The sequence below is a fragment of the Poecile atricapillus genome, chromosome 1 (genome assembly GCF_030490865.1).
Source record: "Poecile atricapillus isolate bPoeAtr1 chromosome 1, bPoeAtr1.hap1, whole genome shotgun sequence".
Lineage (NCBI taxonomy): Eukaryota > Metazoa > Chordata > Aves > Passeriformes > Paridae > Poecile > Poecile atricapillus.
The window spans coordinates 73007269-73020954 of record NC_081249.1 but is presented as its reverse complement, the minus strand read 5'-3'; positions in this window follow the sequence as shown (position 1 = coordinate 73020954).

Here is a 13686-nt window from a genome sequence, read left to right as displayed (position 1 = left end):
ATTACCAGGGAATTGGATGCAAGTTTTTGAAAACTTGAAAAATGTATTCACCTGTTAGAGCCAAAGCAAATTATTTGGGGGGGGGTGGGGGTGTTCTGTTGTTGTTGGGTTTGTGTTTTGTGGGTTTTTTTACTTGTCTCCTAAGGTGAATGTACACTGTTCTGAGAGACAGCTATACACTTTGTGAATAAATAAATTAATAATAAAATGTAGAGCTTTTTACTAGAAATCCATCACTGGAGTATTTTTAGGTCCTTGTCCCTTCTAATTTTACTGCATTTTCTTGCTTTATTAACAAGCAGAAAAAAGCAAAACCATAGAAGGAGTGTTAAACTTTTCAGGCAAAATATAGTCTCAACATTTTGTCATCTCCCAGTTTTACAAAAATATAGATGTCAAAACCTCAAAATAGAAGTACATATTTCTTCACAAATCCAGCCTTTTTTAAATATGGGACATTTTCTGGAATACTTATATATGTTGAGGGGGGAGGAGGCAGAAAGACTGAAAATTGAAATAGGTTTGTGTTTTCTGGATATGGGGCATTTTTGATGGCATGCCAGTAGCATCACAAAAGATGAAAAAATGCCTAAAGGAAACACTCCATTGCCACTTTAAAGGGGATGTTCCACAACAGTCTCCTCAACCCATTTTTGCCAAAGTTGTTTTCAGCTAAACCTTAATCATAAAACTGCTTTAAAAAAAATAGCAAAAAACCCAAAAAAAGTCTCAGCATTAACATTATGTAAAGAAGTAGCGAGAGACTAAATACAATTCCTCTGTTATTTTAAATGTTCTATGCTTCCACTGAAATCACTGGTTTATCTCAGAGTTAATCTGCCATTACTGAGTACAAGGTTTTAAGTCCATGGACATTCTAAACTTCTGAAGGAATTTAGGAAGAAGAAGGCTGTGCTGATATTAGGAAAAGCTCCATTGCTGAAGCAGATATCCCCACAGATTAATTTTTTCCACCTCACAAGCATAAAAAGTGAGGAATGTATCGAGGCATTTCCTTGCTGAACCACAAAGCTTCATCATCAGCACACCTACAAAGATGTAATTTGGAGGCATGAAGGTAATTCAGCCTTAAGGGGGCATAAGCTTTTGCAGCAGCTATGTTGCAATTGAAACTTATCAGATCAAATCACCCTTCACTGAAGTTCATCAAAGAGAAACAAGGCAGAAAAAGGAGAAAGGTAAGGTAATGCTTATGGTTCTAAGATCAATGTGCTGTGTCTCCCAATATATTTTTAAAGGCTGCTTCTCTTTCATTTCACTGTGTATGAAGAGGGTCTGAAAAATTCAAAAGTATTTATTTGCCTTAGGAAAAAATACTAAAAGATGTGCTACTATTCTTAAGGATACCTCAAAGGCAGTTGAAGAACCAGGTGGGCTACAATATAACAAGTACCAAAACCATGATGTGTGATTAAACTGAAACAGGAAATTAGTCCCCTTAAGAATTAAAATTCTGCTAATGGCTTTCTGTTACCTGGTGAACAGAGGTTGAAAGGATGGTACATAAAGGCAGATTTGATACTGCAGATTCTGATGAAGTTGAAATTAGAAAATAGTTACATCTCTGCACAAAACTAGATTGACTTAGATTGTGGGTGCTTGGAAACAGAGCCCTGGGACTGACTGACTTTGAGTAGCTGTAATTCTGTCCTGTGGCTGAGGCAAACTGAGAGCTCTGCCTGGTGTGAATTCCCTGTAGACCAAGAAGTTACTAGACTGCTCAGTCAATCCTCCCAGCTGGAAACACCTCAGTTGGTCTTTTTCTGCTTTCCTGATGGACGTTTACATATAATTTCTAGGATAATAGTTTTTTCCAGGGCTTCTACCTTTGTTTCATGTGGTTGTATTTGGCTAACATGTTTTAAAGTTATCGTGTAAAGTTGCAGAGGAACTTAACTTCGATGACAAAAGCTGGGCTGAAAATAAAGTTATAAAACAGATCCCCAATGAAGACAGAAGACATACCAATCCCAGCTATTTACCTTGTTAAACAATTAAAAGTTTTTTTTCCTATGTCCTGAACTAATGTTCGGATTAGACTGTAGATTACACATTGTTAAATTTGATATTTGGCATTAAATGCTACTTGCAGCCTACATTGAAACCAGCAGATTTGGTTACAACCTTTTTAATCTGAAAATTCAAGATTTTGTTACATCCCAAACTTGAATTCTGGGAATAGTTTGAGCATCTGTCTGCTGCATGCATCTCTATAGACCAGCTGTTCATCTTTTGAGTTTAATTAGATGAGATGGAGCATTCCTCCTGCAAAGATGTCTGGTTTGCTCACTTTTTATTTCTTTTTTTAAAAAATAGGTTCCTTGCACCCACTTAACAGATCAAGAGGAGAGTTACTCTGGTTGCCCTGCTGATTGCTCATCATCTTCTATATGGAGTTTCTTCTACATGGAGCCAGTCAAAATCATTGAGGCTTTGCATGAAAATGAAGGTTTCATACCTTGAAGATCTGCCCTTTCTTTTTTTTTTTACATCATTTCCTATGGTTTAAGTACAGTTGAGATTTTTTTCCTTCATTGCTTCAGCGGTGCCTGCAAAGTTCATTTCTGTTGTCAAATTACATAAAAATAGGAAAATTTCCTCAGTGTTTGTGTAGAGGGAGCACAATGTCAAGTTAAGTTTGCATAAGGTAGAAAAGATACAAAACTAATCATGCACATTATGTGTTAAAAATATTGTTTCCAGAAAAAGACAGAGCTATCAATGCAGACAGTACAATACTTGGTTATGATCTAGAAAATTTTTAAGACTGATCTATGTACAAGTGGTATGATCTTGGCTGAAATCTGTATAGCTCTGGCTGTTGCAGTCTAGAAGGCTACAGAATTAGGAGACATTTGGATACAAAATTGGCATGGAAAAAAGGCCTGTAACTGAATTAGAACATTTTGCCTAAGAAATTAAATAAATAAGAAGAGATTCAAATATGCAGGCCTGAGGCTTAGGAGAGGACAAAACAAACAAAAAAAAAACCTTGAAAAAACAAAGCCAACCCTTCTCTGAGCACTGTAGAGGAATGGAAAACCAAGAGGGGGTGAGTGCTCCATTTCCATCCTGTGGATACAAAAGGAGCTGAGCAGAAGGGAGAAGGCTTGAAACCTTCTTTTGGAAGGATATGCTTTGTTGTATTTCTGTTAACAATTCAGACACTGCGAAAAAACACGGTATAAATTTGGAATTGTGATGTAATTGCAGTAATGTGTGAAAAGCCTGGGCAAACTAACTCAGCATAAATGTGCTCAGGGCTAGCAGTCATCTGAATCTAAAACCTCCTTTTAAGCCTGGGGTTGCAGCAGCTCCTAGAAGAGAAGACTCCATAAAAAACAATCTTCCTGGGGCAAGAAGGATTGTTTGTGTCTTCATGTGTTATCTCCCATGAAAAAGCACAAATCACTACCAAGTGACAAAAAGCAACAGCCATCAGGATGGTGAGTAGGAAAGGACAGGAGAGGACTGGGATCAACCAAGCCAAATGGCATGGTGCTGTTTCAACACATAATAGGCTGGACGGAGGCTTGTGGTCGATACACTGGACTTGAGGTACAGTACCAATGAACAAAGTATTACCTAAGGGGGTAAGTAGTTGTCACCTGCCCTAAGAAATCAGGGTACCACTCTTAAGTTATGACTACTGTCTTTTAGGGAAAGTGTAATTGCTATCCCATTTCCCTTCCTTTACTTTCCTCCTTTCTAAGTTCTGTTTTATTAAGCTGTTTGTGAATAGGAAATGCAGTATTTTAAGGTCATTTTTTAGTAAATATCCCCTTATAGGTTTTTCTTCAAGGTCTAGGAAATGGATTGAAAATACAAAAATAGTATAGAGAACATGGTTTGAGAGCTTTCATTTTCTCAGTCTTGTAGTAAAAGAGGAGGCAGGCTGTGTAGCTGACAACTCTGAGTGTTGTCTTTTCATCAAATAACAAAACAGACTGCAAAACTCACTGCTCCAGGATGTTATTAAAGTCAAAACACACAGCAGGAGTCTAAGAGGGAGGACAATATTCTCTTGTACTATATTTTTGGATATTCTTGTTATTTACATAAGAGGTACTAAAAGAAAAAAGCAGCTCGAAACACAAAGTTTAAACAAGTTAGTTAGAATGAAGTCTCCATCACCCCAATTCTGTCAAAAATATGTTTGAGTTTGCTTTGGTTTTGCATCTTCTCTAAAGCACTGGGAATCAATAACAGTTACAGATACACAGCCGGACTAAATGAACATAATGCTGTATGGCAAGTTATATGCTTCAGTAAGCTCAACATTTTCTTAGAAATAAAACTAGGTTTGGCCCACAGAGAGAGCATGTCAGTGATCAAACTATACATGCCTCAAGGAAAACCAGAGGACGGAATCTCTAAGGTTTAATTTTGTAAAGCAAAGTTTCAAAGAGACTGCTGAAGAGCCAGTAATTGCTCCAAACTCTCTTTTTCTGAAAGGTCATTTTTTAGTTCCCTTTAGGAGCATGTACCCTTTAGGGGAATGTAAGAAATACATGTTACACAACTGTTCAGAAAATCCTTCATTACCGTGGGAAGTCAGTCTTTTAGGCTACTTAGGCTTTTGGGAAATTCATTTATGCAGAGATCCATTTCAGATGTTACTATACAACTACTGGGGCTTGGAAAATCTTGTTCACAAATGCAACAGACCATGAAAATGGTGAGGTGGATTTCTGTTTATAGCTCTTCTAAGAAATTCAAACTTTTAAGTTAAATTGCAATAGCCAACTATTAAGATCCTCGAAAGTGCTACCATTCCCTGTGGAAGGGTTTGTCATAGTTCCACCCAAGATTCTTTTTAGTTCACTGTATTTGCAAAGGCTCATTTTGATATTCATTCTCCCACATATCCAAAATCTGATGGCAGTAGTCCTGCTTTACAACTGTAAAATGGAAGAAGAGAGTCCTGCTCCCACGATCTATTAGCAGCATAGTCACAATGTTACTGCCAATGGTAGCAGAGCAGAACACAACATTTTTGCTTACACGTCTTTTTCATTAGTAGTTGTATACTAAAACTGAAACACCATATTCTGCAAAATATAACAAGGAAGGCTGTATCGTTAAATCGATTTTACAAGCAAAATCAAGATATGCCTGAAGTCTGCATAAGGGCTTTAATCCAGATATTGTGAGTAAAACCAGCAGAAGTACTGTCACATGCACATGTAGGCACATTCTCTGCCCACTTCTTCACTTCTGCTGAACGGCTGCTGAAATTTCTTCATCAAAACTAAAGCCTTCAGAGCAATGCTTTAGAGAAGGTTCAGGCCTTCTTCAAGATGTTAGTATAATGAGATGTCATTTGCTTTTCATTACATTTTCAAAATCCCTGGAAGAGATTTTTAATTGCTAACACTTTTGTTCATCAGTTTAAGATACTCAGTGTGCTCATCTGCATCTTAATATATTCAGACATATCAGTTACAAAAATATTTGTGTAATACCTAATGTTATCTATTACTTAAAAGCTCACTACATTCCATTGCAGTAAGATAAAATACAGAGTAAAGTTAGTCTCAAAAGAGATGAGTCTCATTAGTAGTACTGATCATTTTAGTCAACAAACTGCTCATATGCATTTTGGTTTGCAGAACTGTGATCTAAATTTTTCCTGATTCAGTGAAATCTAAACCACTGGACTGGTATTTTTCCTACCAAATAGGCAACACCAGAAAGAAATCTGTGGGGAAAAAAAAATAATTCAGCAAATCAAGGAAAGACGAATTAAAAGATACTGTTTATTCTAAATTTAGCTGTGACTGTTATATTTCCTTGCAGAAGATGTCAGAGCTGTAGCAAAATTCTGGGAAAAGAACACAGGATTTTCCCCAGATTTATTTCCTTGTGAGGCATAGGCAGATAAATCTAAGACATCAATCCTGCAGGGAAGGATGTGGGTAATTCTGGTCTCATATTTGGTCTGGGTAGCTGTATCTCAGCTGCATTTTGAGGAACGCTCCGTTCTCATCGTACGGAAAAAATGTACTCTGTCATGCGTAAACCTGGCCATGCAGCATGAGAGAGAGCCTCAGAGAACCTCAGAGGCTGGTTGTCACTAAGTACAGCTCAGCCTTGGCCACCACTCTGCATCAGTAGAGAGACAGGACACCCATGGGCTGCCTGTGAGCATTTCTGCAGGTGTCACATGGGCTGACACCTCCACGAGGGACAGCTGCATCTTGACACGGGTTGTGTTCAGAGTGATGCTGGAGGGTGAGTGCTGTTCTAACTGCTAACTTCTGTTTACTTCTTCTAAAATATGATACTCTCAAATAAAAGAATGGAACTCTGTGGCCTTGTGTTTGAAATGAAGTATTTTAGCTTCCGTAAAATTTGAGTGTTTGTAATAAAACGGATGTAAAAATACAAGTATTTTTCCTGTAGCTTTTGTATGACAGCACGTGCAGTGAGACTAGTCTTTTGAATGCAACTGTTCATATGTTCACAGTACCAAGCAACTTCCCTTTTTCATAGCTCTTAACTATTAACCTAGAATAGGTAGATACAAAAGGAAACAAATTCAGTCCAATGGATGTCCCAACGCTAGAAAATGGTAGAGACACAAGCAGGCCTGCAATGACTGCAACAATGGTGGCCCAGGAAACAGCCCACACACTCCTACCCTCCCTCAATAAACAAATAGTAATTTCTGGGAAAGCATTTGCTTCTACATTATATAACAGCATAGTTCAAATTTCTCCCACCTTAGCAAGACAGCAGTCTACAGATAAAAGCTGACAAGTGCAAGAAACATCCGTCCTGAAATCACAACTGCAAGCAGCTCAGTGAGACCAAGATGTTACGACGAAACTTTGACAGACATTTGCTTTTAAGGTTACTAAAAAAAGTACCACGATTAATTCCAGAGGGCATAAAAGCTGGAGCTAGACATTCATTTACTTGTCTTTGCACAGGCCTCTGCATCGGGACTGTAAGCCCAGCTCTGAGCTGGTGCAGCACAGCAGGACTCTGCTAACTTCACAGCTGTGCCTGTTTAAATCACAGAATTTGGTGTGGTCTAATACTTGAGAGCTGCACGATTCTGTTACCCTTGTTTCCACATAGAAAGCAGAAGCGTATGAAGGAGTAATAGGGTAGGGCACTACCTCAGCAGTTTGGAACCGCAGTGGTACCGCTATGGGTTACAAACTCCAACCTCATGCCCGCACTTTGGCTAGGAGCCCTCGGAGTGGCGCGGGAGAAACCTAGTGCATGCTTTGTATGCGCCAGCACAGTGCTCTGCCTTGAAATAAGAGCCGACAGGCAAAGCCAGTGGAGTACATTGGAAGCATTGTTTTATTGCTGCTTTACTGCTGAGATTGCTGAATGGTCACGAAAATGCCTGCTGCTGCTGCCGCACTGTTCCAGCAGGACGTGACCTGCTGCAGGAGATGGCTGCACACTGCGTCTCTTTGGAGTGCAGCAGCAGCTCATATGAATGCTGAAGAACTGGAAATATCAGCAGAGTTCTCTCTATGCAACTGGGTTTCCAGCAGCTGGACTAGTGCCAGCTAAACTAGCACAATTTGAAAGTCAAACAGAATTTCTACACCAGCCAGAGTGTGTCAGCTGGACTAAACCCACACAGAAGCTGGTCCCAGGGAAGCAGAGTGGGCCCTTGGCTCCTTATCCCAACCCTGCTGGCCCACACCACTAGCCGTGGCTTTGGGTCACTTTATTCATTTCCCATGCTTAAAGGTTCTTAACTGCACGCAGCAATCTTGGATTACAAAGGGGCATAGGCTACATCTCAGCTGTTTTAAGTGCTGCCAAGAAAAAAGGGGACTTAGGTCATGCCCAAGCTAGCCAAGCACAGAATTGTCAAACCAAGGCTTTCAATAAATTGCTTCTCAGAAAGTCACAAGGCCAGCATTAAAGAACAAAACTCACAAGGACTTAATAATAGTTTGGGGTTCTCTTTATTTCTGTTCCACGTTCTTAAGTTTCTCTTCAAGCCTGGGAAGAGAACTTACTTGCTTGGGTTTAGATTTTCAATTCCTAGCTAATTACCACCTTTTGGAATGACATAAAATAAGAATTTTACCACAGTATTTTAAAAATCACAAAATTTAGCAACTTTGAAAACACTATTGGTCATATTCCCGATGTCCTATACATGCTTCTAGGATCAGAGAGAAGGATCCTCGTTTGTAACTCCAGTTACACCATAAGAGAAGGAGCATAACTGATAAGCTTATTGCAGCCTGTATTCCCACAAAGTCCCAAATGTGCAAGTACTTACTGGTAAGCTTCCAGCTGGTTTTGCAACCTATTTTATACTGTAAAGATGTAACAGCTATGACCATTCACACCCATGAATGTTTGAAGCATCACATGGTTTGATTCTTGGGGCAGTCCTGTGGAGGGCCAGGATCAATGATCCTTATGGGTCCCTTCTAACTCAGGATATTCTATGATTCAATAATTCTAACCTTGTCCTTCTCCACATGTGCATTAGATACACAGAAGTATGTAATTTGGCCTTTCAAACAACTGCTGGTATATACTTTAAGAAGCTGAGCCCCAGTATTGCTTCATACACTGATTAGCATTTTTATTTTTGTCATATCACTTATAACTTCCGATGACTGTGAACAACAGAAAAAAAAATATTTAAAATTGTAGCCTTTGACCAGACAGTATTTTGACATGTATGCTTTTCATTCAGCTCTTACCAGCTCTCTCACATTTTCTGCCTCCGGCTGTAAAAACCTGATGAACACTTTTGCTCCCTTTTACTGCTGGTACCGGCCGATTTCCAGGACTGTGGACGAGACGGAGCCCGAGCTCGCTGTGCCTCCTGGTGGACACACAACCCCCTGCCTCAGTGCACCCACTACCTTTGAGCATCACTCTTTCTCTAAGAATCTTATACTAAAGCCTTTCTCATGTGTAATTGAGCTGCTTCCCATTACAAACAAACAGACTGCCACTAACAGGAAATTAATTCCTTCACAGAGGTTTATACAAAGAGGTATTTTTCAAAGATAGAAAAGATCAGCATGTAGGACCTTACACATCACTCGTTCACTTGCTACCAACAGCACAGCAGGACTTGCAGCATCTAGAGCAATTGACATCCTTGCTTGATGGAGAGATTTTACTTGCACTTTGTTGCACATGTTCTTACTAAACAACTGTATGGACTTCTGGGAAGAGAGTGGAAATACATTACTGTGAAATCATAACAGCATTATCCAGAGAAGAGAAAGAGGTGGGTAGCAGACAAGAGGAACGCATGTCAGGCTGTAATTCATTGCCAACACCAATCCTGGGAAGTTGGAAATGCTTTTTTTATTTAATTGGAGACTCTAACTACTGTCATGATCACGATTAGTGACACTGGTAGTATTGAAAAAGATGGCCTGACCCAAATTTACCAGGGAAATTGTGGATTTTGGTCCTCAAGTCCGGTCCTCCAGTAAAAACAAGTTCAGTTTCAGGATGTTATTACACATATGAAAATTGGGAAAGCATCAGACCAAAAGAACAGTCTGTTTTATGTTAGATCAAAGGTCCCTCAAGCCCCATATTTTGTCTGCAGCAACTGTGAAAGTTGCCACCTGGGAAAGAAACTAAGAATGAAGCAAGCATTGGTTTCCCCAGAATACTTTCCCATCTACCAAAAACATACAGGTAAAGGATTTCAGACATGAGCTGGACATGGTGCTTTTGTATTTCATAGTGGTTTTCCCTTCCATGACATTGTATGGTTGCATTTTGAAAATACTTCAAGGTCCCCTGTTGAGGGAGACAAATAATCAAACTGGAAATGTGGTTCTAGCTCAGTGCTGACAAATTCTGGTTTGTTTCAAAAATTTCACATTACACTGTCCATGTACTTTTTCAGCTTATCATAGGAAGGAACTGTTGCTATGAAATGTTATGCGTAACATGAAGAATTTCAGAAATTCAAAAGAGTACGAAAAGTTTACCTGTGGAAAAACTCATGCATCTTTCTATTAAAGAGTTTCAAGACTTTCAGGCAACTAACTCTAAAATCCCCTACTCAGAGATGCAAATTCTCACACAGATTTCACAGTCTGTTATGTATGAGAGAAGCATGGCTTTGAAGCAATGGATTATTTACAGTTTAGCAGAATTTCTTGGCAGTAATTCACCTTCCTGTCATAAGACAGACATACCTCCTTGGCTTTCCTCTCTGGGTGGATAAACACCAGGCTCTCTGGCTTATTCCTAGGGTGCCACCTCTTTGAACGACAAAACTCCAAACATTTCTATCTGTTTCCAGTTGTATTTCAGGTGCTACAGAGAAACCAGCAAAGATAAAGCAATTGCAAACAGAACAAACTTCCACCCTCCTGCACCGCAGTTACTGGATCCTCACCAACAAAGTGCCACAATTCCCACATCTCCCTTTAGCTACAGAATCACTTGGCAGCTACTGACACTTCCATGGTATTTGGGGATTACCTGCCCTTTACAGGAAGGCTTGCAAACCACAACAATTCTCAAAATAAAAACAACCACCCCGTGAGCATTTTGCCTGTCCATTAATCTTTCATTGATTGATGACCTCTCCTTCACATTCCTCTCTTTTCTCAAGCATGGATTACTTCAGACCTCACTGCTCTTAAGTTCTGTGCTCCTGGGCTGAAGCTAACAGGGCCTGCATCCCACTCACTCAGCTACAGATGGAAACTTCACAGGTTTATGGCTGGATGGATTCTTTCTCTGGATCTCCCTGAATATTTTAACTGAAAGAGATAATTTGACATAATTTTACTTCCAGGAAAATCCTGGTCAAAACACATGTTCACAGAGAACTTGAGAGTGACCAGAAAAGCTAATGATATATAGAAATCTGATTACTTGGTGGATTTTTTTATTTTCTAAAATTTCTAAAAAAAACTTTGAATTTCTATTTTGTAAATATGCATTCATTCCATGTTTCCTTTAGATAGAAAAACAGGACTCAGAGAGACCCTCTGCAGTAATTTATACAAATTATCTGCTGATAATGATACACATATTTTATGTTTGTATCATTCTGAATCTTGGAATTCTATATAAAAAAAAGAATATGTGGTACCTTTGCATAAAACAACCCAAGATGGCAAGCTGGGACTGCTTTTCTCCCAGGATACATCTTGTTCTACACAGTGGGTCTCCAGGCTGGTTGATGGACGTGAAATTCCTGGAAACTGCTTGCTTTCTTCTTTTTCCTTTCTTGGTTTTTTTTTGTTTTTTGTGGGTTTTTTTTTGTTGTTTTGGCTTTTTTTTGGGATGGGGGGTTGGTTTGGTTTTTTTTTCCTTGTTAGTTTCAGCAAAAGTCACCTGTAGGAATCCACCCACACCTGACTCATGAATCCTACAACAGCAAAAGAGAGGGACAAGCATAGAGAAGAAGGACTGTGTCAGCTTCAACCCAGACTTTCCAGGACCAGCTCACAAATTTGGACAAGAAAAGGAATGATGAAACTGAGGACAGAAGGATGTATCAATGCCCATGCGCTAATTCTCTTGCTGAAACTGTTTGCCATCTAGTGGTTTGTTGGCATTCTATAAGTACCTTCTTAAAAATAGTGGAGACTTGGAGGATATAAAATAAAATAAAATAAAATAAAATAAAATAAAATAAAATAAAATAAAATAAAATAAAATAAAATAAAATAAAATAAAATAAAATAAAATAGTTCCCCAGTGTGCAAGAAATTATGCAAAATAAAACCCATACAAGAAATGATGAAGTGCCTCTTGTAAAATATTTACCATTAGGGTGTATATCCCACAGAGATGAGGAACAGCAACTTGCACACAACCAATGTGAGATTTAGAGGGATAATATGTACACACAGTTTGTAATTTTTATCTTTTATTTCACTCTGCTACTCTTATTTCATTGAGAAGTCCTAAATCACTCCACCATTTTCTTCAATCTTGCCCACTCAAAATTATACATTATATAGAAATTATGAGGGGATTAGGGGGGCTCTCTGTTTAGGGGTGGTGGATGTCAGGGAACAGCAAGATTTGGCTGCTTTGCAACAGAATGTGTGCCAGAAACTAAGCACACCACCAAGGCAGGTGAAAGCAGTCACTTCATCAACAAGGAGGCAGGATGTGGAGCAGCAACCCAGGGCCAAGATTAGGTTGAGAGACAGTGGTTGGGGTCAGACACAGCCCATATGGGCACCCAGCAGGGCTGCAGTGGCAAGGCAGGTCTGAGGCCAAGCCAGGATGCCAAGTCAGCAAGTCTGGATGAAAGCCAGACTCATGGAGATGCGAGATGGTGTGAACAGAGCTGCTGCACAGCTGCCCTGGGGCACAGGTGAGGGCTGGAGAAAAGCCACAGGTTAAAAGTGGCTCTTGAGGGACAGACAGGCCCTTGCTGCTGGCTTTTTTCACAGCTGGTCTTATCAGTGAAGAAACTGACCTTGGACTCTGCCAACTAAACTTCTGCAAAAGGGTAACGTGCTCAGGGCCACAGCAGTCAGAGGGCTAGAACAGATCTATGGAACATATCCAACACATGGGAAGCAGGTTCATGAAATTGGCCTTTTTTCTTAAAATGGCACATGAGTGAAACCCCACATGAAAGCAGACCGAAGCAAAGTTCAAAGACCTTACTCTGTTCAGTTTGGGCAAGCCAAGGACTCTTGCTATTAATGATGGCTTCATTAATGAGAAGCAGCAAAGGGCATTCTGGATTATTGACTAGTCGCACTGATTTAAAACTCACTGATTTGAGGCTACTAATTTAATTTGAACATAAAAAAAAGATCAAACACAATCCTAGGATTGTGTACCCTATGTATCAGGGTCATACTATTAGGGACACTCTATGAGACCTGAAGTGAATGTTCTAACTGGTCACCCGCGTTTAACAACGGGGAATTCAAACTAACATATGCACAAATGGCTCAGTGGGATAACAGTGAGGGTTTCCTGCATTATGGAAGGAGACCAGTAAGAACAGTGTCTAAAATAAAAGGGCTGGAGGGGGTACAACAAATGTTGTGTGAATGTCACAAAGAATAGAAATTGTTTTAATTTGTGAGCAGCCCTGGCTGTGGAAAATTGACATAAATATTTCTATACTCAGAATTAAACTAATAAAAGAAATTATTTGAAAATTGATAAATAATTAGGCTTTCTCCACTTCCAAGGAATGAAATTTTGGGACTGTTTTTCAGTGCAATTAAAATGAGCAAGAAAACTCTAAGAAATGGATAAATGCTTCTTTATTTAGTTGGTTGAGTTGAATGTGACAGCAAAGGTTTACATTAGAAGGTACAGAGGGTCCCTTTCAGGCTTATTTCCTGCATCAACCATTAATTTACAATGAGCAGCCATCTGGTTGAAGTCAGACTAGATTATGTGATGTGCTCTTTTGGCTTTACAATATTAGACATCCAGCTGGAACTGTATGTATTTAGCTCTATGCCACCTTAAGATTATGTATATATTAACCCCATGCTGCAGCAACAGCACTGAAGTAAACTGCATTATTCATGGCCACATTCTCTTGTGGTGCAAAAGAGTGAAACCAAATGAAAATGAGTTCAGTGTGGTTTATGGATCACTTGGTTTATGGACAGACAGTTTGGAGGCTCTTGACAATTCCACCGGGACATTTCCACCAGAACCTACTCTCATCCTTAAAGAAAATACAGAAGTTCA